A 27,692-nucleotide genomic window follows, 5' to 3' on the forward strand; every position below is an offset into this window, starting at 1 on the left:
AACCAGGCTCTTTCTCATACACCTGACCTGCCATATGCTGTTGCAGTTTGGTTAATGCCCGACCTATACCGCCTCCTCCGCCTGCATTCGGTTGAACGTTGGACTGTCCTCTGGCAGCTTTTCCAATTATGAAATTCTTTGTCTTACCTAACGTCCGCGGCTACTTCTCCGCGAAAACAAATTCATCATGACTATGTTCACTGATACCTTTCACCACGGACGTAGTATTACCAGAGTGAATTGTCCAAGCATCCTTCGCCCCAGGGCTCTCTTTGGCTTTATCGAAGTGATTACCGGCAACAGAGAAAACCGTCCAAGCCTCCACTGACCATCTCCTCACAGAGTTTGTAGTTGCCCTGGTGGAAGAAAATCTCAATGTATTGGGAATGATGGAGCAAAAGCAAGGCAGAGCAGAATCACTCCAATCATTGTATGGAATCAGCCCAACATATGGAATCACTCCAATCACAGAAGGAAACCAGCCTTTGTATAAAGCTCTTGGACCTTCCTCACGCAAGACAGTTGACAATGCATGGAACATTCCACGGTACTGATAAGGTGAGTTTTCTGTCTGTACAGTTAACCTTCCGCGAACCATGTCCATTGGATATGTTGCAGACATAGCAATTATTCCTGCACATGCTCCTGCTCCTAAACGTAGAACTGGTGTTAGCTCTGCATCTTCATTGCCTGCCTGTCACCTATAAACCCAGAGAATTGCACTTGAAGCCTGTTCATAGCTGTAAAATTTTACTGCAGAATTTGGTACTATCCTGGCACAATTAATACCTCGCTGTCCGCCTTACTTAACGAGTCAAAGGATGAATTGCACCTCCATGAATTGCGACTGGCCAGAAGAAATACTCCCTTCTTTGGGGTAGAATTCGGACGTGAGGGTTTCGCAAATCGGGGATTCCGATGCGAGTTTTGGACTGGTGCGGTGACCATGTATGAAACGATGCTTATATATATGATTGGCTTACAACTGTTGACTGGTGGACATTTGGGATCTTTTTATACGAGCTGCTTTACGGACGACACCATTCAAGGGGGCAAGCAATCGAGAAACGTTAGAGAACGTTGTTGGGCAGCCATTAAAGTTCCCAGATTCTCTGACTGTAAGTTTTGCTGCTCGCGACTTGATCAGAGGTTTTCTTGTGAAAGACCCGCAACATAGGATAGGCTTTAAAAGGGGAGCCACTGAAATCAAACAACATCCATTTTTTGACAGCGCAAACTGGGCTCTTATTCGCAGCACCACACCTCCTCAAATTCCAAAACTTGTTGATATGAGATTCTTAACGAACAAAGTCAGTCCTCCCAATGCTGGTGCTGATAAAACATTCAGAGGTTTGTTGGAATTTGTTGTTGTAACTGTGTTAACTTGTGCCCCGTGTTGTGGTTCAATTTTCCTATCTAGCATGTTTGGATTACCTGGAGGGCTTGCTCCAGTTTTATGAGGCACTGTATCATGCCAAACAGTACTCCTGCCAGATGAAAAAGTACCTAGGATGCCCTCTACCAGTGTTGTGATGGAAGTTCCTCCTTGAACCTTGGGTGTAAAATTGATAAAATACACTGTATTTCTTGAATAGATATCTGTGTAAAGCTTGCATCCTTGCTGATATATATTTCTGAGTGGAAAAACAAGTATTTTATTTGTTGTAGCATTTGAGTCTCATTGTTTGGGAATGCACAATATACTTTCCTTGTATATGAATGCAACCAACCATCGTTGTGTGTGGATTTGGAGAATAAGTAGAGTTAAAATCTAGCTTTTGATTCATTCCTCAAGGAATAATCTCATTTGATTGTTGTAGTTTTCTGAGAGAACAAACTTTGAGAATACCTTGTAGTGACATTGGTTCATAGTTGGCTTAAAGTGTAAGTTTAACATTGGAGAAAATGGCCAGAATCAATGAAGTATTAGAGTTCCTCAAAACTCTAATATTGTCTACTACTCATGATACATTAAAAGTCAACAAAGTTTCTCTCACAGACATTCAGGTCTGTCTACAAAATGCATAAGAGAAAATTGATTTTTTGTAGCTCGAACCTCAGCTACAGCAAGAGGAATTAAAATAGAGGAATCATTCTGAACATGTTTCTGTTCAGAACATTTAGACTGCAACCCATCAGAAGCAAGTCAATAATGTTACAGTTGGTTCAGATTTAGTACCCAATAAAGCAACAGTTGTACATGCAGATGCAAAAACTCAGTCTGCACTTCCCAAGCCCATCATCAGACCTTGGGAACAACTTGTCCATAACAAGCACAGAACTGGTCTTGGATATGATAAAGACATATCCTTTCACATTCCAAACTACTCAAAGCCCATTCAGTTTCAGAGTGCTGGATTCATTCATGACAGTTCGCCTCTAGCTGTTCCAGATTCTGCCCCTCTTCCACAACAGCAAAAACAACAACAGATTGTGACATGTCAACACTGTGACCATGTTGGCCATCTGAAAGATCATTGTTTTGATCTTCATCCATGTAAGCATTGTCATAAAACCACCCATTCTTCACACAGATGCTTCAAAAACAAACGTCCTGCAAGAACAAAGATTCATCTTGGATGGATCGCTTCTTGGCAATGGGCATCAACAACCAAGAAGATATTCCAATCACATGTCAGAACTTGTTCTAGAGTATTGAACAGTCTTGCAGTTGAGTCTTCTCCATCATCTCACCTTGTATCTGACAACGGGGGAAATGATGGTCATCTACAAGCTTCAAAGCTACATCAAACGAGCCTGAGCCACAACCTGCCACACCAGTTTCAGAAACAAAGATGCCCCTGAGCATGCCTTGATTTGGTAATCTAGGACACTTCCTCTAGAAGAAGACTTCAGCTTCTTTCTAGTTTTGGAAGACTTCCAGGAATAGAGTTGAGAACACTTCCTCTCGCAGAAGACTTCATCTTCCTGCCAGATTTGGAAGAGTTCCAGGAATTGCATTAAGAATTCCAAAGTTGTTGGCCATCCTTAAACCATCACAGGTTGAGACTTCCCTTTTTAGGTTGAAGTTCTCCCTTTTATGCGGGGTGAGACCTCCCTTTCATGGTTGAAGGTTTCCCTCTTCAAAACAATAGGAGCACTTCCTCTAGCAGAAGACTTCAGCTTCTTGCCCGTTTTGGGAGAGTTTCGGGAACTACACTAAGCGTTTTAGTGTTGGTGGTCATCCTTAAACCACTGCCCTTTATACCAACATTTCAGAGAGCACATTCAGCCTAGTGCTGCCATGCATTTTTTACACGTTTTGTATTACAGCTCTCTTCTTGGACTCATACATAACCCTTCGGATTAAGGGGGGGAATGTTGGACACCTAATCCTCAATGGGTTAGTGTGGAAACTGAAAAGACAAAAGGAGTCCAAGAGGCCTTGGGATGTGAAATTCAATAGTCACAATATGTACTATAAATGTATATCAGTTGTTAATAGAAAGAAATTCTCATGTTTTATCTTTCAAATTATGTTGCCCATGTGTGTGTTTAACAGTTTTTCTTAGTTTTGCTTTATGCACAGATTTATCTTTAAGAAAAGTGCACAGTAGAGAAGGGTTCTATATTTTGAGTAGGGGACACACTTCTAGGTAGGAGGTACTCTATTCTAGGAAGCTTTTACCATGCAGGTTAGGTGCTTTATCCCAGAATCCCAAGAGGCGCTATTGTACCAATAATAAATTCGTTTATTTTGAGTTCTTCATTAGTGCATTGATAGTATATTGTGTATTCCATGTAATACCTCAATATTGTATGATCAAATTACAATTAAGATTGTCATAATATTTTGACTTACCCTCTTTTATACAAAAACTAGAGTGTGTGTCAAGCTTGCATGTCACAATTGTATCATGCAAAGTTTACCTGGCATGAGTTTTGTGGATCTAAGCAGCCAGACACCTGTTGAACTTCAAGAGGGAACAATACTACAAAGTGGGAAAGAGTTTTCGTAGTTAACCTGTGTTGGGATTATGATTCAGGTGATACAGGTGTTGTACTTGATGGAAACTCACTGAAATGGAAAATCATAGTTCAGGCCTCATAGAATGAAGAAAGAAAGGTATGCATAGGTTAACCTTGACCACCTCGCATATACATGTAGGTTAATTAAACAAAAGGCGCGTATGCGTACACACGCACTTTCACAGAAGGAAAGGCACGTACATGTTGGAAAACTAAAATTTGGTCCGTGGTATTTGATCCGAAATGTTGACCCCAGGTATTCGGTCCACGGTATTGGTTCTAAGTGGTTTTGGTCCATGGTATTTAGTAAGGCCTAGGAATATAAAAGGAGGAGAAGAACATTAGGCAAAGACACCTATGAATTGAATATCGAATGAAGAGCAAAATCTAGAATACTAGTTATTGGGTTATGGTGCACAGCTGGATCTGAATCAAGGATGAACCTGAGCGCTTGATAAAGGATAAGTTCTATTGATGGGTCAAGATATTAAGGCTTGAAGAGAAGTATATTTGTGTGGTTTTGATCTTTTATCTGAATAATTGGCGCATGTCGTAATATGTAAATATGATGATCTGGGTATAACTGATGTCTGAATAATTGTAAAGGTTAAAATCATCATTTACAGATCTGTACGCAAGTTCATTATAGCAAAGGCACGTATACACGCTGGTTCGACATTTAAAAAGTGCGTATATGCAGGTTTTCCTTGATACAAGTGTGTATGCATGTAGGTTTGTCACATTGAAGTAGCGTACAACTCAGAAAATATTCTTTAGCTACTTCTGATTGCTATTGCACTATTCTAGATTCTAGCTTGGGTTCTGGTTACTATTACTGTATTCTGGTTATAGCATTTAGAGAAGTGATTGTTTGATTCAGTTTTTAGTTGGTGAAAAGGAGATTGGTTGATGCAGATATACTTGATGTTTGATTGATGTTATTTATGGATCTAGTCTGAAAATTTATGAAACGTGGTCCCTAGAAGAAAAAAGAAGGTTGTAGCCTTCTGTAGGTCAGCACCTACGTACTAGTACATCAACTAGTACAAGAGCTAGGGGGTTGTAGCTCCCTTCCAGGAGAAGCTGGAGAATAAGAGAAGGTTGTAGCCTTCTGTAGGTAGAAGCCTGCGTACTGGTATAAGACTGCACTAGTACAAAATATTATAAAAATAAGTTTGTTATTAAAAGAAATATAGAGACGATTGCAGCAGGTGATTTTCACCCACATTAGGTTTCCACTTTATATCTTGTGTTCATGTGTGTGACTGTATGTTCTGTTTTTACTGCTCCTGGTTACTGTTTATATGGTTCTGATGCACATATTAAAGATCAACTTATGAAGAATTAACTAAATTATAAGTTTACAGGGTATACACTAGTTTCCTTATATACAATTGTGTATACATGCAAGTTTCATTAATTGAAGTAGCGTATATGAATCAGAATATGGAAATGAAATATTTTTGACTTGCTAATACTAATTCACCCCCCCCCCCCCCCACCTGCCCTCTTAGTATTATTTCCAACAATTGGTATCAGATCAGGTCCTTCAAAAGAAGCTTGATCGCTTGAAGGAATATCTATCATCATGAGTACCTATGAAAGAGAGGGATCCATTAGACCACCAATATTTGATGGGAGCAACTTCGTCTATTGGAAAGTAAGAACCACAACCTATCTTCAATCTCTTGGAACAGATGTTTGGGAAATTGTGGAAGGAGGATACACATTTCCATCAGTATTTCCTACAGATATGGCAGGTAAAAAGCAGTTTGAAACAAATGCCAAGGCTGTTAATACATTATTGGGGAGTCTGTCACAATCAGAATTTGTCAAGGTTATGCAACTCAAAACTGCCAAAGAAATATGGGACAAGATCGTTCTAAGTTATGAAGGAGACAATCAGGTAAAACGTGTAAAACTACAATCTCTTAGAATTCAGTATAAAACTCTCAAAATGCACAATGATGAAAGTATAGCTAATTACTTCTTACGTATAGATGAGATTGTTAATCACATGAAAAACTTGGGTGAAGAGATAAAAGAAGTTACTGTAGTTGAAAAGGTTTTAAGATCCTTGTCTTCTAAGTTTGAATCAAAAGTTTCTGCCATAGAGGAAAAGAAGAATCTTCAGAGTATTACTATGACACAGCTGCACGGAATCCTAACTACTTTCGAAATGAGAAAAGGTGGTCTATCAGATATGAGAGAAGCTGCGTTCAAAGCTTTAGGAAGAGAAGAACTCAATGAATCGGGACATATTTAAGAAGGATAGGAAGAAGCAAACTTTGTCAATAACCTTCAACGGGGTTCTGGAAGATTCAGAGGTAAGCTACCTTTCAAATTCTTTGCTTGTGGAAGAGTCAGTCATTATGCAGCCAAATGTCCTCATAAAGATAAGCTTGATAAAGGTAAGGAATCAACAAAATGGAATAGAAAATAGAATGTAATTAAGAAGAGCTATTATACGCATGAAGATAGCGATGGTTTATCAAATAGTGATGAAGATGAACATGGTAATGACTATAGACTTCTAATGGCTTTTGAAGATGATGATTTCTTGGATGCTTTAGATGAAGATGGTCTTTATGAAGAAATTTATAAACTTAAAATTTGTTTAGAAGAAAATAATATGATTATAGATACTCTGAAATTCCAAACTTGCTGAAAGAGAAAAACACAATGAAAAATTAGAAAGTGAAATTGTGGGTCTAAGAAAAGATATTGAGAAAACAAAAGCTCTCAATCTCAGATTTGCTAAAGGATCAGAAACTTTAGATGAAATTATCAAAGTGCAGCATTCTCCTCTGATAAAGATAGGTCTTGGATATACTGAAGAAGCATCTCAAGCACAAAAGCCATCAACCTCCAAAAGCTATCTTGATGCAGCAAGGAGAAGTGAACAGTTTGACAATCGTCAGCAAAGGCATAAAGCAGATCACCAGGTAAATCGGGTTCAATCTACTTCAAGGATGAACAGAAGCTACAACCAACCTTAGGTAAATCATACTCAATTTGCTTCAAGAATGAATGTCAATGGAAACTACAATCACTAGGTCAGTAGGTTCGATAATCGCAGGAATTTCTTTAATGGCCAATGTTTTTCATGTCATAACTTTGGACACAAAGCTGCTCAATGTGTTGCTTACAAGACCATCATAACTAGAGAAGCACAAAATCAAAGGAATGTGACTGGGATCATGTAAAGGACCTACAATAATTTTTCTGCTCTTGAAAATGAAATAGAATGCTCTATCTGTAGCAACTTTGGTCATGAAGATTCTGAATGCAGGAGTAAATTTTGGCAAACATCTCAGAAGGAGCAAACTTCATTAGGTCCCAAAACATGGAGAAAGAAAGAACCACAAATAGAAAGATGTGGTATAGCCTTGTATGCAGAAGGACAAGAAAATTAGTGGTATATCGATAGTGGATGCTCAAAACACATGACAGGTGACAAAGAAAAACTTCAGTCATATAATGCCTTAGAAAAGGAAAAGAAGGTCTCTTTTGGAAATGACACTCCTACTGTCATAAAAGGTAAAGGCTTTGTTCTCTTAAAAGAAAAGGTTAAAGCTGGAAATGTTATGTATGTTGATGGTCTTAAGCATAACCTATTAAGTGTCAGTCAAATGTGTGATCAAGGAAATGAAGTAGTATTTCGATCAAATGGATGTGTTGTTCGTGAGCTTGATATAGGAGAAACAGTGATCAAAGGTGTAAGAACTCCAAACAACTTGTACATACTCAAGGGAGGACAACAACAATGCTATCTAAGCAAAAATGATGAACACTGGCTATGGCACAGAAGACTGGGGCATCTAAGCTTCCCTCAAATAAGAAAAGCATGCAGATACCAGGCAGTTCGTGATCTTCTGGATATCCGCATTCTAGAAAATACAATATGAAAATCATGTCAATTTGGTAAGCAAACCAGAGCACATTTCCCTGAAAAGGAAGGATCAGCTAGTAAGCCTCTTGAACTTGTTCATATTGATTTATGTGGACCATCAAGGAAAAAGTCACCTCGTGGAGAAGAATATTTTATATTGTTCATTGACGATTTTTCAAGAATGTGTTGGATAGGACTTCTAAAGCATAAAGATGAAGCATTTGAAAAGTTCAAAGCTTTCAAAGCTTTAGTTGAAAATGAATCAGATCGCAAAATCAAATGTCTCAGATCTGATCGAGGAGGGGAATTTACCTCGGATGAATTCTTCGACTTTTGTGAAGAACATGGGATAAAAAGGGAATTCTCCATCGCAAGAACACCTCAGCAAAATGGAGTGGTAGAAAGGATGAACAGAACTATTCAACAAATGGCTCGGGCTATGCTAGATGAGTCTGGAACTCCTGCAACCTTCTGGGGTGAAGCTGCATTCGCTACCATCACTATTCTCAACAAAACAAACTTTTGGGTAAACAACATTCAAACTCCTCATGAACTTTGGTATGGTAAGACTCCTACTGTAAAATACTTCAAAGTTTTTGGAAGCAAATGTTACATCAAAAGGATTGATGAAAACCTTGGCAAGTTTGAACCTAGAGCAGATGAAGGCATTCTCCTTGGTTACTCTTCCCGAAGTAAAGGATATAAGTGTTATAATAAAAGACTTGGGAAAATTGTTGAAAGTATTGATGTTGTGATTGATGAAGCAGGCAAAAATCCAAAGCAAGTAAAAATCGAAGATTATGAAGAAGATGAGGATTATGCTTCCACATCAAATCAGATTAATTCTGAAGAAGAAACCAATGAAGCACCAGAAGAACAGATAACGGTAGAAGAAAGGCCTCCATCCAGGTATGTCTAGAAAAATCATCCAGAGACTCAAATTTTGGGACAGAAAGAGGCAGGTGTGCAGACAAGAAGAACTATTACAGAATCCTCAAGCTATCTTGCATTACTTTCCTCCATCGAACCTCAAAATGTAAATGAAGCATGCAAAGATGAATGTTGGGTCAAGGCCATGAATGAAGAGCTTGATCATATTGAAAAGAATAATACTTGGGAATTAGTTCCTAGACCTCATGATAAAAATATCATAGGAACCAAATGGATATTCAAAAGCAAGTTGAATGAAAATGGAGAAGTTATTAGAAACAAGGCCAGACTTGTTTGTAAAGGGTATGCTCAACAAGAAGGTATAGATTTTGAAGAAACTTTTGCACCTGTTGCAAGACTTGAAGCCATAAGAATGTTCCTTGCTCTTTCTAGTTTTCATAAATTTAAAGTATACCAAATGGATGTAAAATCTGCTTTTCATAATAGGGACTTAGAAGAAGTATATATTAAGCAACTAGATGGATTAATTCTTGGAAATGATCCAAAACTTGTATGTTGACTCAAAAAGGCTCTCTATGGTCTAAAACAAGCTCCAAGGGCCTGGTATTACCGTCTTAACAAATACCTCCATCAACAAGGTTTTTCAAAAGGATCAGCTGATAGCAATCTATATATAAAGATTGATAATGATAAATTGCTAATACTTGTTGTGTATGTTGATGATATCATTTTTGGTAGCAATGAATAATCCATGACTCAAAACTTTGCTTTGGTAACGCATAAAGAATTTGAAATGTCCCTGCTTGGTGAGCTCACATATTTTCTTGGTCTACAAGTTCAACAAAAGAAAGATGGTATTTTTCTATCACAAACCAAGTATCTCAAGTAGATCTTGAAAAAATATGGCATGGAAGATTCTAAACCGGTATGTACCCCCATGGTAACAGGATACAGTCTCAGCTCAAATGATGAATCAGCAGTAGTACATCAACCAACCTAAAGATCCATGATTGGCAGTTTGCTTTATCTAACAGGTACCCGACCAGACATCATGCATGTAGTAGGAATAGTTGCAAGATTTTAAGCAAATCCAAAGGAATCACATCTTCAGGCAGTCAAAAGGATCTTCAAGAATCTTCAAGGAACTCAAAATTTTGGTTTATGGTATCCTAGGGATACAGATCTTACACAAGAAGCATGGATGACAGAAAAAGCACTAGTGGTGGTGCATTCTCTATGGGTTCCAGATTAGTGTCTTGGTTCAGTAAGAAACAAAGTTCCATTGCATTATTTATAGCTGAAGCAGAACATGTGGCTGCTGCATCTTGCTGCACACAACTCCTTTGGATGATGCAAACATTGCAAGACATTCAGATCACATGTACTCCACCCATTTCCATTCTATGTGATAATACAAGTGCAATCAGTGTTTCAAAGAATCCAGTCATGCATTCCAAGACCAAGCACATACCCATCAAATATCATTTTCTACGTGAACAAGTGCTTGAACAAAAGGTCAAATTGGAGTATGTTCCCTCCAAAGAATAGGTTGCTGATATATTCACCAAACCACTGCCTAGAGAGACATTTGAATATCTCAGACAGAAGCTAGGAGTAGTTGATGCATCATCTTGCTATTAAATCTTATCTATTTCAGAGAAAAGTGGTTGTACGTGAGTTTCATGAAGTGTACCCACATATATACGCCATTTTATGTCGATACAGTCACGTATGTGTTAGTTTGAAGACAAATAGTGGATGAAAGGAGCCTGATATGGGTTTGACAGTGATCGTCTGGCACAAATTCTGGGGGAGCATATACTTATAGTAATGCATTGTTGGCATTATCTTAGAAGGTCTTGGTACAAATTCACAGTTGTTTTTTATTCAGGTGGAACAGGCTCAGGGGGAGATCATGGTTGCTGGTCTGGATGCTGATTGATAGATGCTGCTAATGATAGTTGCTGATGACTATCATGGTCTTATTTCAGATGTTTGATCTCTGTTTTATATGTCATGTATATCTTTCAATGTAAAGGTCATATTTTGTTACCCCACTGTGCATGGGATGGATGATGTAATGTTCTTGTTTTGACATGTATAAACAATTGGTATATCCCCACTTGGTTGGGTGGATGAGTCAAAATTGGTATATCCCCACTTGGTTGGGAGATGGATGTATGTATGAGTCTTTGGTGATAGGAAGGTCCTTGGTGGTGTATGTATAGAGTCATGTTATCTTTTTGCAGGCCTTGCTTATGCTTAGGGGGAGCATGGACTCGATCATAGAAGCTCAATCAGCACTTCAGCATATCAGAGATTTCAGTTGGTACTCAAGGGGAGCATGACCCTTTGCCCTTGATGACAAAGGGGGAGAATGATGTTGTTGTTGCCATCAAGTCCAAAGGGGGAGATTGTTGGCATTATGATTTAGGTGATACATGTGTTGTACTTGATGGAAACTCACTCAAATGGAAAATCACAGTTCAGGCCTCATAGAATGAAGAAAGAAAGGTATACGTAAGTTAACCTTGAACACCCCGCATATACACGCAGGTTAATTAAACAATAGGCGCGTATGCGTACACATGCACTTTCATAGAAGGAAAGGCGCGTATGCATACACATGCACTTTCATAGAAGGAAAGGCGCGTACATGTTGGAAAACTAAAATTTGGTCCGTGGTATTTGATCCATGGTATTTCGGTATTGATCCATGGTATTTGATCCGAAGTGTTGACCCCAGGTATTCAGTCCACGGTATTGGTTCTAAGTGGTTTTGGTCCATGGTATTGAGTAAGGCCTAGGACTATAAAAGGAGGAGAAGAACATTAGGCAAAGACACTTATGAATTGAATATCTAATGAAGAGAAATATCTAGAATATTGGTTATTGGGTTATGGTGCACAGCTGGATCTGAATCAAGGATGAACCTGAGCACTTGATGAAGGATAATTTCTATTGATGGGTCAAGATCTTAAGGCTTGAAGAGAAGTATCTTTGTGTGGTTTTGATCTTTTATCTGCATAATTGGCGCATGTTGTATTCTGTAAATATGATGATCTGGGTGTAACTGATGTTTGAATAATTGTAAAGGTTAAAATCATCATTTACATATCTGTACGCAGGTTCATTATAGCAAAGTCACGTATACGCGCCGGTTCAGCATTTAAAAAGTGTGTATACGTAGGTTTGCCTTGATACAAGTGCGTATGGACGCAGGTTCATCACATTGAAGTGGCGTACACCTCATAAAATATGCTTTAGCTATTCTGATTGCTGTTGCAGTGTTCTGGATTCTGGCTTGGGTTTTGGTTACAGCATTTAGAGAAGTGATTGTTTGATTCAGTTTTTGGTTGTTGCAAAGGAGATTGGTTGATGCAGATATAATTGACGTTTGATTGATGTTATTGATGGATCCAGTTTGAAAATTTATGAAACGTGGTCCCTGGAAGAAAAGCGAAGGTTGTAGCCTTCTGTAGGTCAACACCTACGTACTGGTACATCAGCTAGTAAAAGAGCTAGGGGGTTGTAGCTCCCTTCCAGGAGAAGCTGGAGAACAAGAGAATGTTGTAGCCTTCTGCAGGTAGAAGCCTGTGTACTGGTATAAAATTGCACCAGTACAAAATATTGTAAAAAGAAGTTTCTTATTAAAAGAAAGATAGAGACGATTGCAACATGTGGTTTTCACCCACATTGGGTTTCCACCTTATATCTTGTGTTCATGTGTGTGACTGTCCGTTCTGTTTTTACTGCTCTTGGTTACTGTTTATATGGTTTTGATGCACAGATTAAAGATCCACTTATGAAGAATTAACTAAATTATAAGTTTACAGGGTATACGCTAGTTTCCTTCTATACAGTTGCGTATGCACGCAAGTTTCATTAACTGAAGTAGCGTATACGAATCAGAATATGGAAATGAAATATTGTTGACTTGCTAATACTGATTCACCGCCCCCCCCCCCCCCCCCCCCCCCCCCCCCCCCCTCTTTTAGTATTATTTCCAACAACCTGCCTTTCACATTATGGTTGGAGTTGGTTTGTTGGCAAGATGTTGGATACCCCAACTTCCTTTTTATGACTAAGTGCAAGATTGAATCCTTCGACATATTCCTCGCTCAATTGTCATTGAGTGATGGGTTTTCTCAAAAGTGCTTCACATCTATAAAATTCGGTTTGTTGGCAAGATGCTGGATACCCCAACTTCCTGTTTATGACTAAGTGCAAGATTGAATCCTTCGACATATTCCTCGCTCAATTGTCATTAAGTGATGGGTTTTCTCAGAAGTGCTTCACATCTATAAAATTTACCAGGGTTTTTATTGAGTCTTTGGATGTGGTTATCTTTTCAAAGCACACACGTACAAGAAGACGAGAAATAATATGCCCGAATAATTTCAAGTTACCTTCCTGTGAATAGGGTGTTCCCTTCCATAAACCTGATGAATCACTTTACTTATTTCTAGTGAACAAATTTGGGAATTTTCATGAATTGTGAAACAATTTCAACCCCATAACTATCAGTTTCTTATTTAAAGTTATACCCACTAGATTAGAACCCGCACAAGGATAATTCCATTCCTGTTTCAAAATAACCTACAATTGACTTATACCATGCTATTTAATATTTTATGTATTTCTTCGCATCCTTGGCCTGTGACATAAAGACGCAACAAGTTACCTTGCATTTTCTATACTAACACTCCTAAACAATAATAAAGTATGCACAAATCTGTCATCAAATTATCTATGCATCTCACCTTTTGGTTTTTCAATTATTAAATTTGTTACCTATATTGATGAGATCATTGATAATCAAGACCACATTGACAATATTTGTTAGAGTTTTATCTGTGTTGCACTAAAAGTGTTTTTCCTTCAGTAGCACTACAATACATTGTAGTTTCCATTCAGCGGAGAAGTGTACCTAGTAGCAGCCTTGGCCTATGTGTAAATGGTTTGAATTCACAATAGACTTTATCTATTGTTTTGAAGGTGTTTCTCCATCAATAGTACTTCATCTCAGCATATCCTTTCAATCTACACCTTCAGTAAATGCATATAGCCTTGGGGTACATGCTATAGATTTCAGCTTTGCTGTGAGCGTATAGCAATAATGAAAGAATCACATAGATTTTAGGCATCTTATTGTTGTTGTATGAAAGCATGCTTGTCTAGTGTTTCCCAAACTTATATAGAGCAATATTTATTATACTTTTATAGTTTGACTTAGATGCTCACTTTTCTTAATTCAGGTGTTTTTATTAGTACTATTTGATGTAAATATTTATCTTTAAGAAAAGTGCACAATAGAGAAGGGTTCTATATTTTGAGCAGGGGACACTCTTCTAGGTAGGAGGTACTCTATTCTAGGGAGCTTCTATTATGCATGTTAGGTGCTTTATCCTAGACAGAGTTCCAAGTCCTTCCTCCTTGACAAAGTCCCTGCTAGACAAGACACCGGTGGATAGAGTTCCAAGTCCCTAAATTTTCCAAAAACCCATTTGACCCTAGCTATCTAGTCTAAAATCCTTTACATTCCAATAATCTCTTGGTTGTGATTTCATAGAGAGATCCCTCTCTGGCTTGGTAGGGCTAGCTACCAAACTAAAAGCTTGGTCTGTTGTTACCTCCGTCGATCTCTTCATTAGCCTGGGACATTATGGAGGATAACAGAGGGCATGACAACTAGGGAGTGCCAAGGTGTTCTAGTGAATGTAAGGTTCCCAAGTCATGGAACAATGCAATGCTAGTTCTGAGGTCATGACTGCCAAGGTGTGTTAGGGAATGCTAGGGCATGTTAAGATGTGCCAGATAGTACGAAGACATGTCAAACAAGCTAAGATGTGCCAAATGCTAAGGCATGCCAAGATGTACATGGGTTCCAAGTCCCTACCTCTTCTTCTTCCATATGATATCCACTTATGACATTTCCTTTGCAATATTTGGTGCATTTGATAGTTATAGGTCATTTATAGGTTATAAATGTCTTTAGAGTTTCACTTCTTATTGAATATTCAACTAAACATATTGATTCTATTATACATAACTATTTTTCCCTCCACCCAATTTTCATAACTTCAATAACCATTAGGTAGGGACCTACATCTTCGATGTTGCTTTGCTTGTTTAGTAAAATATTGTTGAGACTTTAATTTATTGAAAGTTGTAGAATTTACAATTTATGAAGTTTCAAGGTCTAATTTTAAAAAATATAATTCTTTAAAGGGTGCTAGCTCAATGGAAGAGCACCTGCTTTACAAGCAGGAGGTTGGTGGTTCGATTCCATCATGCCCTAACATCCATATGGAATGGCGATGATCAATTTTTGGTGACAGAGGCTCTTTTGACCATCACCAATGAGCTTTGGTGACATTTTTCGACCCTCACCAAAAATATGAAATGGTGATGGTCAATGAACGCCACCATATATACGCATCAATAATGACGACCCTCAAAGGTCCGTAACCATAAATCGTTGTTGTTGATATGAAATGGTGACGGTCGTTGTCCGTCATTATAGTCATTATTCGTGATGGACATTGAATGTCACCACAACACCTATACTTCTAGCAATGCAGCTTTTGGTGACAGTCAATGAATGTCACCATATATATGCACCAATAGTGATTGCCATTAAAGGTCCATCATAATAAATCATTATTGTTCATATGAAATGGTGACGGTCACTATCCGTCATTATAATCAATATTCGCGATGGACCTTGAATGTCACCATAACACCTATACTTTTGGCGACATTCAATTTTTGGTGACCGAGGTTATGGTCCGTCACCATTGCTCATATGCAATGGTGACGGTCGCTATCTGTCATTATAAATCATTATTGGTGACGAACTTTGAATGTCACTGCAACACCTATACTTTTGGCGACGTTCAATTTTTGGTGACAGAGGCTATGGTCCATCACCATTGCTCATATGAAATGATGATGGTCGTTATCCGTCATTATAAATCATTATTGGTAACGGACTTTGTATGTCACTACAACACCTATATTTTTGGCGACGCCACCTTTGGTGACGTTCAGTTTTTTGTGACAAATGCTCTTTTGACCGTCACCAATGAGCTTATGGTGACATTTTTCGCCCCTCACCAATGTCCTTTTTTCTTGTAGTGTAATGTTATATTTAAAAAAATGTCCCCCTCCCCCCCTCCAAACTTAATCTAATTAGCTCACTTTAAAAAAAATTACTTTATGTGACCTACTTTTATAAATAAGTGAAAGTCACTTTTACAATGGTACTTTATGAACTATCCACTAAATTATAACTTAAATAAAAGATAAAATGACTTTAGAATTATAGTTGACTCACTTTTTATAATGGGTGAGAACACTTTTACATAAATTACCTTTAAAACATAAGTTACATGTGCTTTTTGAAAAAGTAACTCAACAAAAAAAAAGACTTGAACCCAAGACTATATTCTCACTGAAGCTTTGGAGTGCGTGCTTACTTGAAAAAAACCATTTTTTGCCTACAAAACAAAAAAAAACCACATAACCCAAAACGAACAAACAAAAGTAATCTAAGCCTTACAACTTAAAGTAAAGATTGGACCAAAAACTAAATATTTTTCTCAATGTTTCTGATTTTTTGAGATCACACTAAAGCGCGATGGAAAAGAGCATACACATGAGAAAAATATTTTCTTTCTACTTTAGGTTTTCCCAAATTGCACAGAGTCACAGGGCAAAGAGCATACACAGAAATGAAATGCATAGATCCGGTAAGTAAATATAAAAAATTATAGAGGACTATAAACAAAAATAAACAAAGAGATAAATAACTATAAATGCAAATAAAAACTGTATACCTCAAGATCATAAAATGATGTAGCTGGGGCTACCAGAAACCTTTTTGTGCAAAACGAAAGGGTTTTCTTACTGGAACAAATGCTCCTAACACAATAGAGCAGTCATCTCGGCCCGAAAGTGATCAGAAATAGTAGATCTAGGAAAAGATAGTTGGATGCAGTTGTACCGACTTCGGATTTGGATCAACAATGGATCAAATAACTCTGATACCATGTAGGAATTTACAGGGTAAGTTCCTTAGATAGAAAACCAAAGAATACTGCTCACAAATAGATCACATATTAGTACACCAGTATGTGTGACGTGGTCAAAACTCTCAAAGAGGGAAACTATCCACGACCTAAGCCAACGCAACCACTTTAGGCAATTTATTAGTGTAAAAGAAAGAAAACTTACATAAGCTTCTCTCATGAACGGTCACCTAACAAATGACCCTCCATGCTCTTTAAAAAGAGATCATGGACAAATCTTGTGTTAAGCCACAGATCAAGTGTCAGTAATACCGAGGAGATAATGAACCGTCGGATCACTTCATGTCTAGGAGATATCATGACTGTCAGATTGTAAGTTACAAAAAGTACGTATTAAAGAAACACACTTTACTTAACTATACACTAGACCAAGCTGAACTTAATTATTTCCTATGTGTCAGAATATCCTAACATCAAAAAATAGTAATATTCATTTTTTTTTCTTCAAAAATAATGATTCACATAAAAATTAAAGTGAAAATCAAATAATAAAAATATTAAACATATAACAATAATAATTGAATACTTATCATAAAATCTTAAAGTAAAAACATTACAAGTATTACTTATGAATAGTTCTAAAAAATGAGTTTGATTTTCAAGCATACTTAAATTTAGTCAACAATTTCATATAATCCATGCTCATTATCTTTAGGAACTTCATTATCGTCTTCTTCCATAGTAATTTGTGCTTTTGTTTAGGAACTTCATTATTGTCTTCTTCCATAGTATTTTGTGCTTTTGTTTGGTCATTTTCCTCTCATGTTGGATCTTTGATGTCGAGAAATATCCTGAAGTATCTCTTTCCAATCATTCCATCTAATGGTGGATGGGGTTCCTCTGCATTTTTTGCCACACATGATTCATTAAAATTCTCCTTTCCTCAAACCAACTTCTTGCATTGAATCTGGAAGAAATTTAATAACATTAATTATTAGCTGAATGAAAATGCATTGTAGTGGGTCTTTTTCAATGGCTATGCAATTTCTTCCTTTTTCTAGGTAGCACGCTAATGTTGTGGCTAATCATCAAATACAAATAAAATAATTAAGTAAATTAGTATAAACACATAAAAAAAAGAGTTTGAAGTTCAATTTCATATCATAAAACTTACCTAAATCTGAGAACAAATCCAAAATCCAATCTCCTTCATTTGAACATAAATCTAAAAGATAATTAATCAATGCATGTGGCTTTTGATAAATTTTAATGATCTATCCTTTTGCATCTTTATCCTCAAATGTTAGTTTTCTTAACACAAAATCATGAACCAATATTTGGCTATGACTCGTTCTATCTACTAAATTAAGAAGAATAAGCTTATAACTATCATTTTTTTTTGTCTAAAATGCAACATGTATGAACTCATAATCACTTATAATTGGTTGATCTCTGGGACTAATAAGATTTGGATTTTTCTTATAACATGAAATTGTAAAAATTTAATTAAGTTGTGCATAAATAATTTTTGAAATATTAATCAATAAACAACAATTTCAATGTATTATTGGGTTCTTGTTGTCATCATTTTTGACTACTTATTTGACCTTTTACCTTGCACATCTTACCTCTATAACCACATAATTTACCTTCTTAGTATGCATTCTTAACCCTTTTAACCTGAAACCTTTTTGACACACATTGAGGTAAAAAATGGTTATTTTCATTAATTCCTAAGTCTTTGGTAGATTAATTGAGTTTTGATTTATTTTTATTGATGATGAATTATTTAGCTATGTTTTGGTACCAGTGGTGCAGTTTCAATACCTGATTGTGGTTGGCACATTTGTACACTTCTAGAAGAAATTTTTCCACATGGGTTTTGAAGCTAGAGGTCTTAAAACAATTGTACACCATTCATATTACATCTAGGTCGCATGTGTGAAGCCTAAACTAAAAAATAACTTTACAGGTCATAGTTTCTAGGCTGCCAACTTTGGGTACAATTCTCGAGGTGACAAAGGAAAATATGAAAATTTCAGAACATAGGTGTTATTCCTAACATACAAAATTCGTTAAGTCTCATAACTTTTCGCAAAATTCGTTACAGTTTGAAATATATTCTCAATTCTTTGATGTCAATCTGTGCAGAATGCATTGTTTGCCCATATTTCGAAATCATGCCCATATTTGAGGAAATTACAAAATCAATGGTCCAAACAGTAAGGGGAATGGATATAATTTATTTTCAAAGCATGAGAATCATCTTATTGTATTTTGGGGAGAAAAAGCACCCTATCTTATCTTGTAGATCATCATTTGCTAATTTATATGCATCTCATAGTTAAGCAAAAATCATGGATTTGGGGATTGGTGTTGGCCCATCCAATACTCTCTTTTGTACAAATAATCAGATTTGGAACAACGCTAGAGTTGTTGATTATTCATTCATGTAATAGGGCTTGGGATAAGTAGTTGATGGGAGGTTGATTAAGGCAACAAGAAAAGTGTCACTCCTCCTTGTTACAATGTTGATTTTTCCATCAATGAATGCTATTGATTCATGAGTTTTGTTGCATTAGTGTAGCCTGATATGATTACTCTTGACAACATTACTCTAGATGGGAAGGGCCCCTCAATCCTGGGTAACGATATGCCCTTTTGTTTTGTTAGTTAGATGTTCCTTATATTTAGATAACATAGTTTGATTTTAATTCTTTTTACATGCTTAATATTTTAATGCATTGTCTCTAATTTCAACATTTGATTTCAAGGAACTAAAAACTAGGACCATAATCCTTTGCTACTCAAACCCAACCTGTTACTGATTGCATGAACATTGTCTCATAGAGTGAAATATCAAACTCTGGAGTTGTGCCAACTGTTTGAGACAAGGACCAACCATATGGATTTTAATTTAAATATGTATGTTTATCAACCTTTAGTTTTCCTTCTTAAACATGTCATTTGTTTGTTAATTTGCAATATTATTTTTTGACAGTAGATTATATTAGATTACACTTTAATCTTTCATATATTTTGCTAGCATATGTAAGTATTACGATCGTGGTCCAATAATTAAGTGTTGGAAATATATTCCATAAATTTTGAAAAATTATTTTGGCATTGTTGCTGAGGGGGCGCTGAAAATGGATTATAGCATGGTAGTTTATTTCTTTTCTTAATTTTGCCAACACTTGTGACTTGGGGGAGGAGAAATAGTAAGACACAAAGATGCCCTCATTTCAAAATATTTGAAAAGGGTCCTAGTCTACTGCATCCACTTTAGTGGGTTTCTCCAAAGCCTTATCATGTGGTTCAATGTGTTTCTTTTAGTTTGACTCATGGAAAGGAATAACCTAACTCATGATGAACAAATAATTGGTCGCAACAAGTCATAGTAATGTGAAGGTGTCTGATTGCATGTCAAATCTTGCTTTGGAGTTGTTTTCCTTCAGTATATTTCATTCACCTCTTTAATAAGTTTCTATTTGGGTGATGTAAGAACCCCCCCTCCCCCCCGCATACAAATCCATGTGTTAGACAAGAATAAAAAACTAACAAGGCGGCCTCCAAAATTATTCAAGAACTTGTTGGAGCATTTTATTTGAGAACTCTCTCAAATTCTAACAACATCCAATGTTTTTTCATTTGCCTCTCGGGAAGAGAAATTCTTGGTAGAAATCAAGAACATATATGCCTTTCCAGAAGTGATAGAAGATAACAAGTTTCAGGAGCCACAAGAAGATCTAGAAGTTTAATCTGATCACCTTCACTAATTTGTCGAGGAGACCAAAGAATTATGGGTTGAGTTCGATGGAGATCAACCATTAGAACCTAATATTGAGGAGTTCTTGACATGCATACCATCAGATCCATTATGTGATCAAGCTACCAGTCATTTGATAGAAAAATATCTACATGGCATGGTAGACGAGGACCTACAAAGTGTACCAAAAGATCAAGATAACCAAGAACACTATGACTGCATCGAATATTGGTTCCAGATTACCACCAGATCAAAGTAACACTCTCTTCTTCAATTATTATTGACACCACATCATCTGAAGCAAAAAGATTCTCATAATATGGTATCCATTGAAGCCTACCTTTCAAACCTTAGTATGAGTATAATTATTATCTTGTTATGGACATGAATTCACTAGAAGTACTCTTATACTTGAAGGACAATGTTCTTTCTCAAAGTATGGTAGGATAGTACAATAAATAAAATTAATGAATAAAATAGTAAATATAAAAATAAGTCTAGTTGTGAAAAGTGGGCAACCGACGCAACTAGACATGGATATTGCTTGAAAACCAGGTCTCTTGGCTCACAAGATCCATAATAAACTATGTAATTTCATATTGGTTCTTAAAAATATTTTTGGTTTTGTGCTCGAGTTGGCTGATCTCAGATTCCTTAAGGCCCACCTTTCAATAGATATTGTTCCATCAACTTCAACACCTTATATGGGACCAAGATCAAAGATATTTCTAAGTTATTTGGCGTTTGCATACATCAATGACAAACTTAATCACTGAAAACAAGGGAATACCTTAATGTTTCTTGATTTCTAGATTCTGCAGGTGTAACGACACCACCCCACATTTACCTGCTTTTATAAGCCCTCTGGGTAAATGTGAAGTAGAGTGCCATGATGACATGACTTGAACTCCTAGTTCCAGTTAAGGAAGTGAGGCCTACAACTAAGACTTACTAACCTTCCTCGAGAACCATAGATCACTCAGAGGCTAAAAAACTAGCCTAGGTGGCCAATCCTTGAGCTGGAACCCTTTTCTCAAACCTAGACCTATAACCGCACCCTTGAAACTACTTGCATGCGGTTGTGAGCATCCAACCACACTCACAAGCCTTGACCCGTGATGTTATGACCTGAGATCCTCATTTTTGTGCACACAATCATGAGATCTAGGCTAGCCTTGTAACACTACCCAAAACTTCCTGTAACTTTCCATAATCATATTTCTCATAGCGACAATACTAATAATTCAAACTTGACCTAGACTGACTAGAACATACTAGGAATTTCGTCAAACACATGGTAAACATGTAAGCTACAGGTCATGTATGCATATCTAAGCGTAAATCTTTGTACTTTAGCTAAAAAACATCAAGAAGGTCTAATTCCCTCTCAAGTAGCTACAACAACACTTGTTAGCCCATGTATTCATCAACCATTCATCAACTAATCAAGGCATAACAAGATCCATTTCTAGAACATGTTATAGAACCATGCTTATAACCGACATATAACCAAAATATTAACCATAACAGAATAACCATCAAAGCAAAATAATAACAAGTACAAATACTCATAAATCACAATAGGAAAATAAATCTTATTAACTTATGCAAAAGCCAACGAAGTCAGGGACTTCCACATACCACCCAACCATAGATTGAGATGAACCAAATATTTATTTCAGCCAATCAACCCTGTGCCATATTCCAAGCATGGATGTAGGATCTCACTAGATAAAAACAAGACATAAACAAACAAGGGAATCTAGAGGTTAAGCCACCTCAACAAAACCAAAACAAGCTTGGAAGCCTCAAAATTCCTTCACCTGGGCCTTGAGGAATTTTCCTGTCTTCGCCCACATGTCAAGGGCTTCTCGGAAAAAACCATATCCACCCCCAACCCTTGGGAATTTTCTTGAGACCACCTCACCAGAGTCCAAAATATTCCGACAATCCAAAACTGAGCCAAAAATGAACCCAATCACACCATGGTTATCCAAGAAATGGCAAGGCAAGGTTGAAACCAATGTCAAACTCGAAAAAACCCATGATGATGACAACAAATGAACCAAATAAACAAATGCATGTACCATGCATTCACACCTCAGCAAGGAAATCACACATGCAACCGATTACCTGCAAAGTCCTCCTGCTAAATTTGTTGATCCAACCTTCTCATTGCTTTCCTTGCTTGTCATTTTCCTTCCTTTACTTGCTTTCTTTCTCCTCTTGGTGCTCTTCTCTCTCTCTCTGAAACTAATTCCAAAGCCAAACTGCAAAAAAGTTGTGAACTGATCCTCATAAGTCTTTTTATCATTAAGGCCTCTATTTTCTTCATTTTTCCTCTAATTTCCCTCTCATGCAAATTTATGTCTCTTCACCTTCCTTTTCTCCTATTTTCCTTTATTTTCATAAATAAATTCCACTTATGCCTCTTTGCCTTTACCAGTGCATTTTCCAATTTCCTTAGCCATAAATAAACCAAAAGTGATGTGCACTATAGTGATTTGCCCAACATTCAACTTGGAATACATGTCACATGATCTCGGTCTTATTTTTCCTTTATTAGCCTTATTACATGAACTTTTAACCCGGGGTTGGTACAAACCCCTCCCTGGTGTCCTATGACACCTATGACTAGTAAACCATCGAAAACAAAACATACTACCTATGGAGATTTATAACATAACTCAATGCATTATTTACAATAAACAACTACTGCAAACAATGACCAACATGAAAAACATGACAATCATACCACTTATTGGAGCTTTATAACAAAAATCATTGTAGTATCTACAACTATACACATATATACATACATATACCAAAACTCATTTTCTTGAACCAACAAATAATGAAGGATACAAAGCCTACATCTAATCAACAATCTCCCATGTAGCTTCATCAGATCCAAAGAGCTTCCACTGCACTTTAATTTGCTCAATTTCTCATTTGTGGAGCATGAGTTGTTTCCACTTCAATATGCATTATGGTTCTTGCTGGAATTCTCCTGATGGTTCCACCTAAAATACAAACTAATCAGTCACATGATCAACATCCTGGACATACTTCTTAAGTAATGAAAAATGGAAAAATTGTGGACTTTCAATTTCGTAGGAAGTGCAAGTCTGTAGGCCACTGGTCCAATCCTCTCAAGGATTTTGAAAGGCCTGCAATATCGAGTTTCCAAATTGTCACATGATCTAATCCTCAAGGAGGTCCTCTTGGGTTTGATGCACAAGTACACATGCTCCCCAACCTTAAACTTCTTAAATGCCCTATGTTGGTGTGCATAACTCTTCTGCCTATCCTGAATTGCCTTCAATTTCCTCTTAGTAACCTACGTTTCCCATTCCATCTTTGCCAACATGTTTGGTCCAATCAAGACCTAGTTCACTAGATCACTCCAGCTAATAGGAGTATTACAACTCTTCCTGTAAAGAACCTCAAATGGACTCATCTTCAAGGACTCATGATACCCATTATTATAAGCAAACTCTACCAGTGGAAGATACTCTTCCCACTTCCTCTGCTGATGCATGACATACATCCTCAACATGTCTTTAAGAATCCTATTGACCCTCTATGTCTATCCAGTTTTTTGTAGATGATAACATGTACTGAAAGCCAACTCTATCCCCAAACGTGCAACCAACTCTTTCCAAAATTTGGAACTGAACTTGGCATCTCTGTCTGATATGATCTTCTAGGGAACACCACAACCATGATGGAATCATATTGTCTCTATGTCCTCAGAAAACCTGTAATGAAGTCCATGGAAATGACCTCCCATTTCCACTCTGGAATCAAAATTGATTATACTAAACCACATGGATCCTTACATTATACTTTAACCTTCTGATAGTCTAAACATCTCGAACAAACTCAACCACCTCTTTCTTCAAGTTTGACCAATGATAGAATTTCTTAATTGTTTTCAATGTCTTTTGATATCCTAAGTGACCTGAATAAGGCTTAACATGAAACTCCCTCAAGATAATATTCTTCAACTTACTATCTTCTAGCAAATAAATCACGTTCCTGAATCTGGCCAAGCCATTTGCTGTGAGATGATACTCTTCATCCCTATTACCTTCACCCTACTATTGTAACTTGTGCCTCAATTTCTTATACCTGTCATCATGTTTTCCGACCTGCAAGAACCACTCCTACAAATTTGTCCCATAAGAACTCACTATTATAATATGATTCACCTGCACTCTACTACTAAGATCATCTACAACCCTATTCTCCTATCCCTTGATGTACTTGATCTTGAAGTAAAAATCTTTGAGTGGATCCAACTATCTAGCTTGCCTGGAATTCAGATTAGGTTAGTCCAAAAAATAACTCAACCCACTATGATCACTCATCAGGATGAACCTCCTACCAAGAAGATAATGTATCCACATGTTCAAGGCATGAATGATAGCTTCCAACTCAAAATCATGAGTCATGTAGTTTTTCTCGTGCTCATTCAACTTCCTTGAATCATAGCATACTTCCTGTCCTTCTTGCATGATGACTCAACCAAATCCCTTCTTGTAAGCATATGTACATACCACAAACTCTTTATCTAGATCTGCAATCTTCAAGTCTAGATAATTTGTAATCAAATGCTTCAACTGCTCAAAACTAGTTGCACATTCCTCAGTCCATTCAAACTTCTTCCCTTTTTGCTGCAAAGTTGTAATAGGATAGGAAATATGTGAGAAGTTCTTGATGAACCACTGTTGGGTCCCTATAATACTAGTGATTACCCCATTACTATTGTAGTTATACCCCTTATTAATATTTTTGTGCCCCTATTTCCCCCATATTGTTATTACTGTGCCCCATAGAATCCCTCTATTGTTATTTTTGTGGCTTTATATTATTATTGTTAGGTGCTGGATTATATTGTGACTCCTTAGACTCCTATATATAGAAAGGAGGTTTTGTCATTTGAATCATCAAAGAATTGTTCATTTATGTAATGTAAAGGAGGTTTCCCCCTCAAAGAGGCTGAATTCTAAGGCGTTGATCTATCTTTTCTATCTTTTCTTGAGCTGGTTTCATAACATTTGGTATCAGAGCTTTGGACTCTAGGGTTTCGCTGCTCCAAACAGGTGATCGTGGAATTTTCACTATAACGTTTTTTCTGCAACGTTTCAGAAGTTGTAAAAACAACCCATTTGAGAAGAATTCGCGCTGAACCTCGGGTCCGAATTTCAGAGCTTTTTGCGCTATATTTGCGGAGATATGATCTGAGGAAGTTGGTCTTTTTGCAGACTCCTTAATTACATTCCAAACTGGTGACCTGGGGAAAATAATAATAACTTTCTCTCTAGGGATCGGATTGAAATTTTGTAAGAAGGTACAGAAAGAGGACGGATTGTAGTTTCTTGTATGCATTTTTTAGATCCAAAGGTCGAAACAGTGACTCGTGGCACGTCGTACAAGTTCTCTCTACTGAACTAGTCTATAATCAAGTCACTGTGGGAGATTTCACATAACTCTTCCTTGGAGAATCCAATTTGGGTCAGACTTGTGGCATTGGAAAGAGGACACAGAGGGCTACTGCAGGTCACAAATTCAGAACTAGATGATTGAAAAGTACAGAGATACATCAGAGGCAATATCGAGCTCCTACAAAGTGAAAAAAAGTGTGTAGATTTTCTTAAATTTTTACTTAAGCTTGGTTTGAAACTTTATTTTGAAGGAATTCAAAGGGCATAATAGAGCATTATTATCGGTAACTGATGCCCCGAGGATGCAGACACCTAGTAAGGAACCTGAAATCTCTAGCATGACTCATGAAGAAGAAGAAGAAATGCTACATGATATATCAAAATTACAAGAACAAGTGCAACAAGTGTCACTTGCACAAAAAGCAACAGAATCTAAGATGGATGGTTTAAGGAAAGATGTAGAAGCTAAGATGGATGGTTTAAAGAAAGGTGTAGAAGCTAATATGGATGGCATGGAAGCTAAGGTGAATGGCATGGACACTAAAATTGATGACATGGATGATAAGATGGAAGAATTGAAGATAAATATGAATAAGTTGCTACAAGAAATGGTCACTAAGGGTGAAAGGGTACTAAAGGAAACTCATGATGAGAACAAAAGAAATGTTAATCATGATTCCATAGACTCTAATGTTGGATCAAAGACTCACCATGTTCCAAAAATCGATATGAGGAAGTTTGATGGCAAGGATCCCGCCACATGGATATTACAGATGGAGCAATTCTTCGATCTCAATAATGTGCAAAACACACAAAAGGTACGTATGGCAACTTTATATTTGGAACCAAATCAGTTTGTATGGTATCAATGGCTTTTCTCTCGTAAACAATTTATCACTTGGGCAATTTTTACGGAAGAATTGATAGCACATTATGAGGATACAAAAAGCAACACTTTTTTTAGCCAATTGATAAGTCAAACAAAAGGGTTCAATAATGGAGCACATTGAGGAGTTCCAAAAATTGAACATAAGGGTAAAAGATATTCCAGAGGAGCATAGGATTGATGTGTTCATAGGGTCTTTAAAGGATAATATCCAACATGATGTTCGCCTTTGGGAACCTGATTCATTAGAGAAGGCATTCAGGTTAGCAAGAAAAATGGAAAGCAAAATTATGGCAACCAGGAAGCATACCACTCACAACTATAAAGATGGAAGTGTTGTTGCCCCTAGTCTTCCACAACCTATAAGGTTGACACCACAACAATTGGAAGAAAAAAGAGCAAAAGGGCTTTGTTACAGTTGTGATAGCAAATACACTAAAGGTCATAAGTGTGCTGAGAAGAAATTATTCTACATAGATTGTGAAGAGGAAGAAGAAAAGGAGCAAGAAAGGTCAAAAGAAGAGGATATACTCCAGGAACAAAGCCTAGATGAAGAACAAATAAATCCGACCATATCTTGTAATGCATTGGCAGGAATTACCACTCCTCAAACCATCAAGATAGAAGGACAAATCAAGAAGAAAAAGGTAATAGTGTTGATTGATTCAGGAAGCACCCACAATTTTATTCATTGTAAGGTAGCAAAAGAATTGAATTGCTTCCTATATCCAGCACCAGAGTGTCAAGTGATGATTGCAAATGGAGGAACAATAAATTGCTCTGGAAAGTGCCATAATATCAA

The sequence above is a fragment of the Pinus tabuliformis genome, chromosome 3_2, assembly GCF_031772625.1.
Source record: "Pinus tabuliformis cultivar Carrire ecotype Pingquan chromosome 3_2, CPIR1, whole genome shotgun sequence".
NCBI lineage: Eukaryota > Viridiplantae > Streptophyta > Pinopsida > Pinales > Pinaceae > Pinus > Pinus tabuliformis.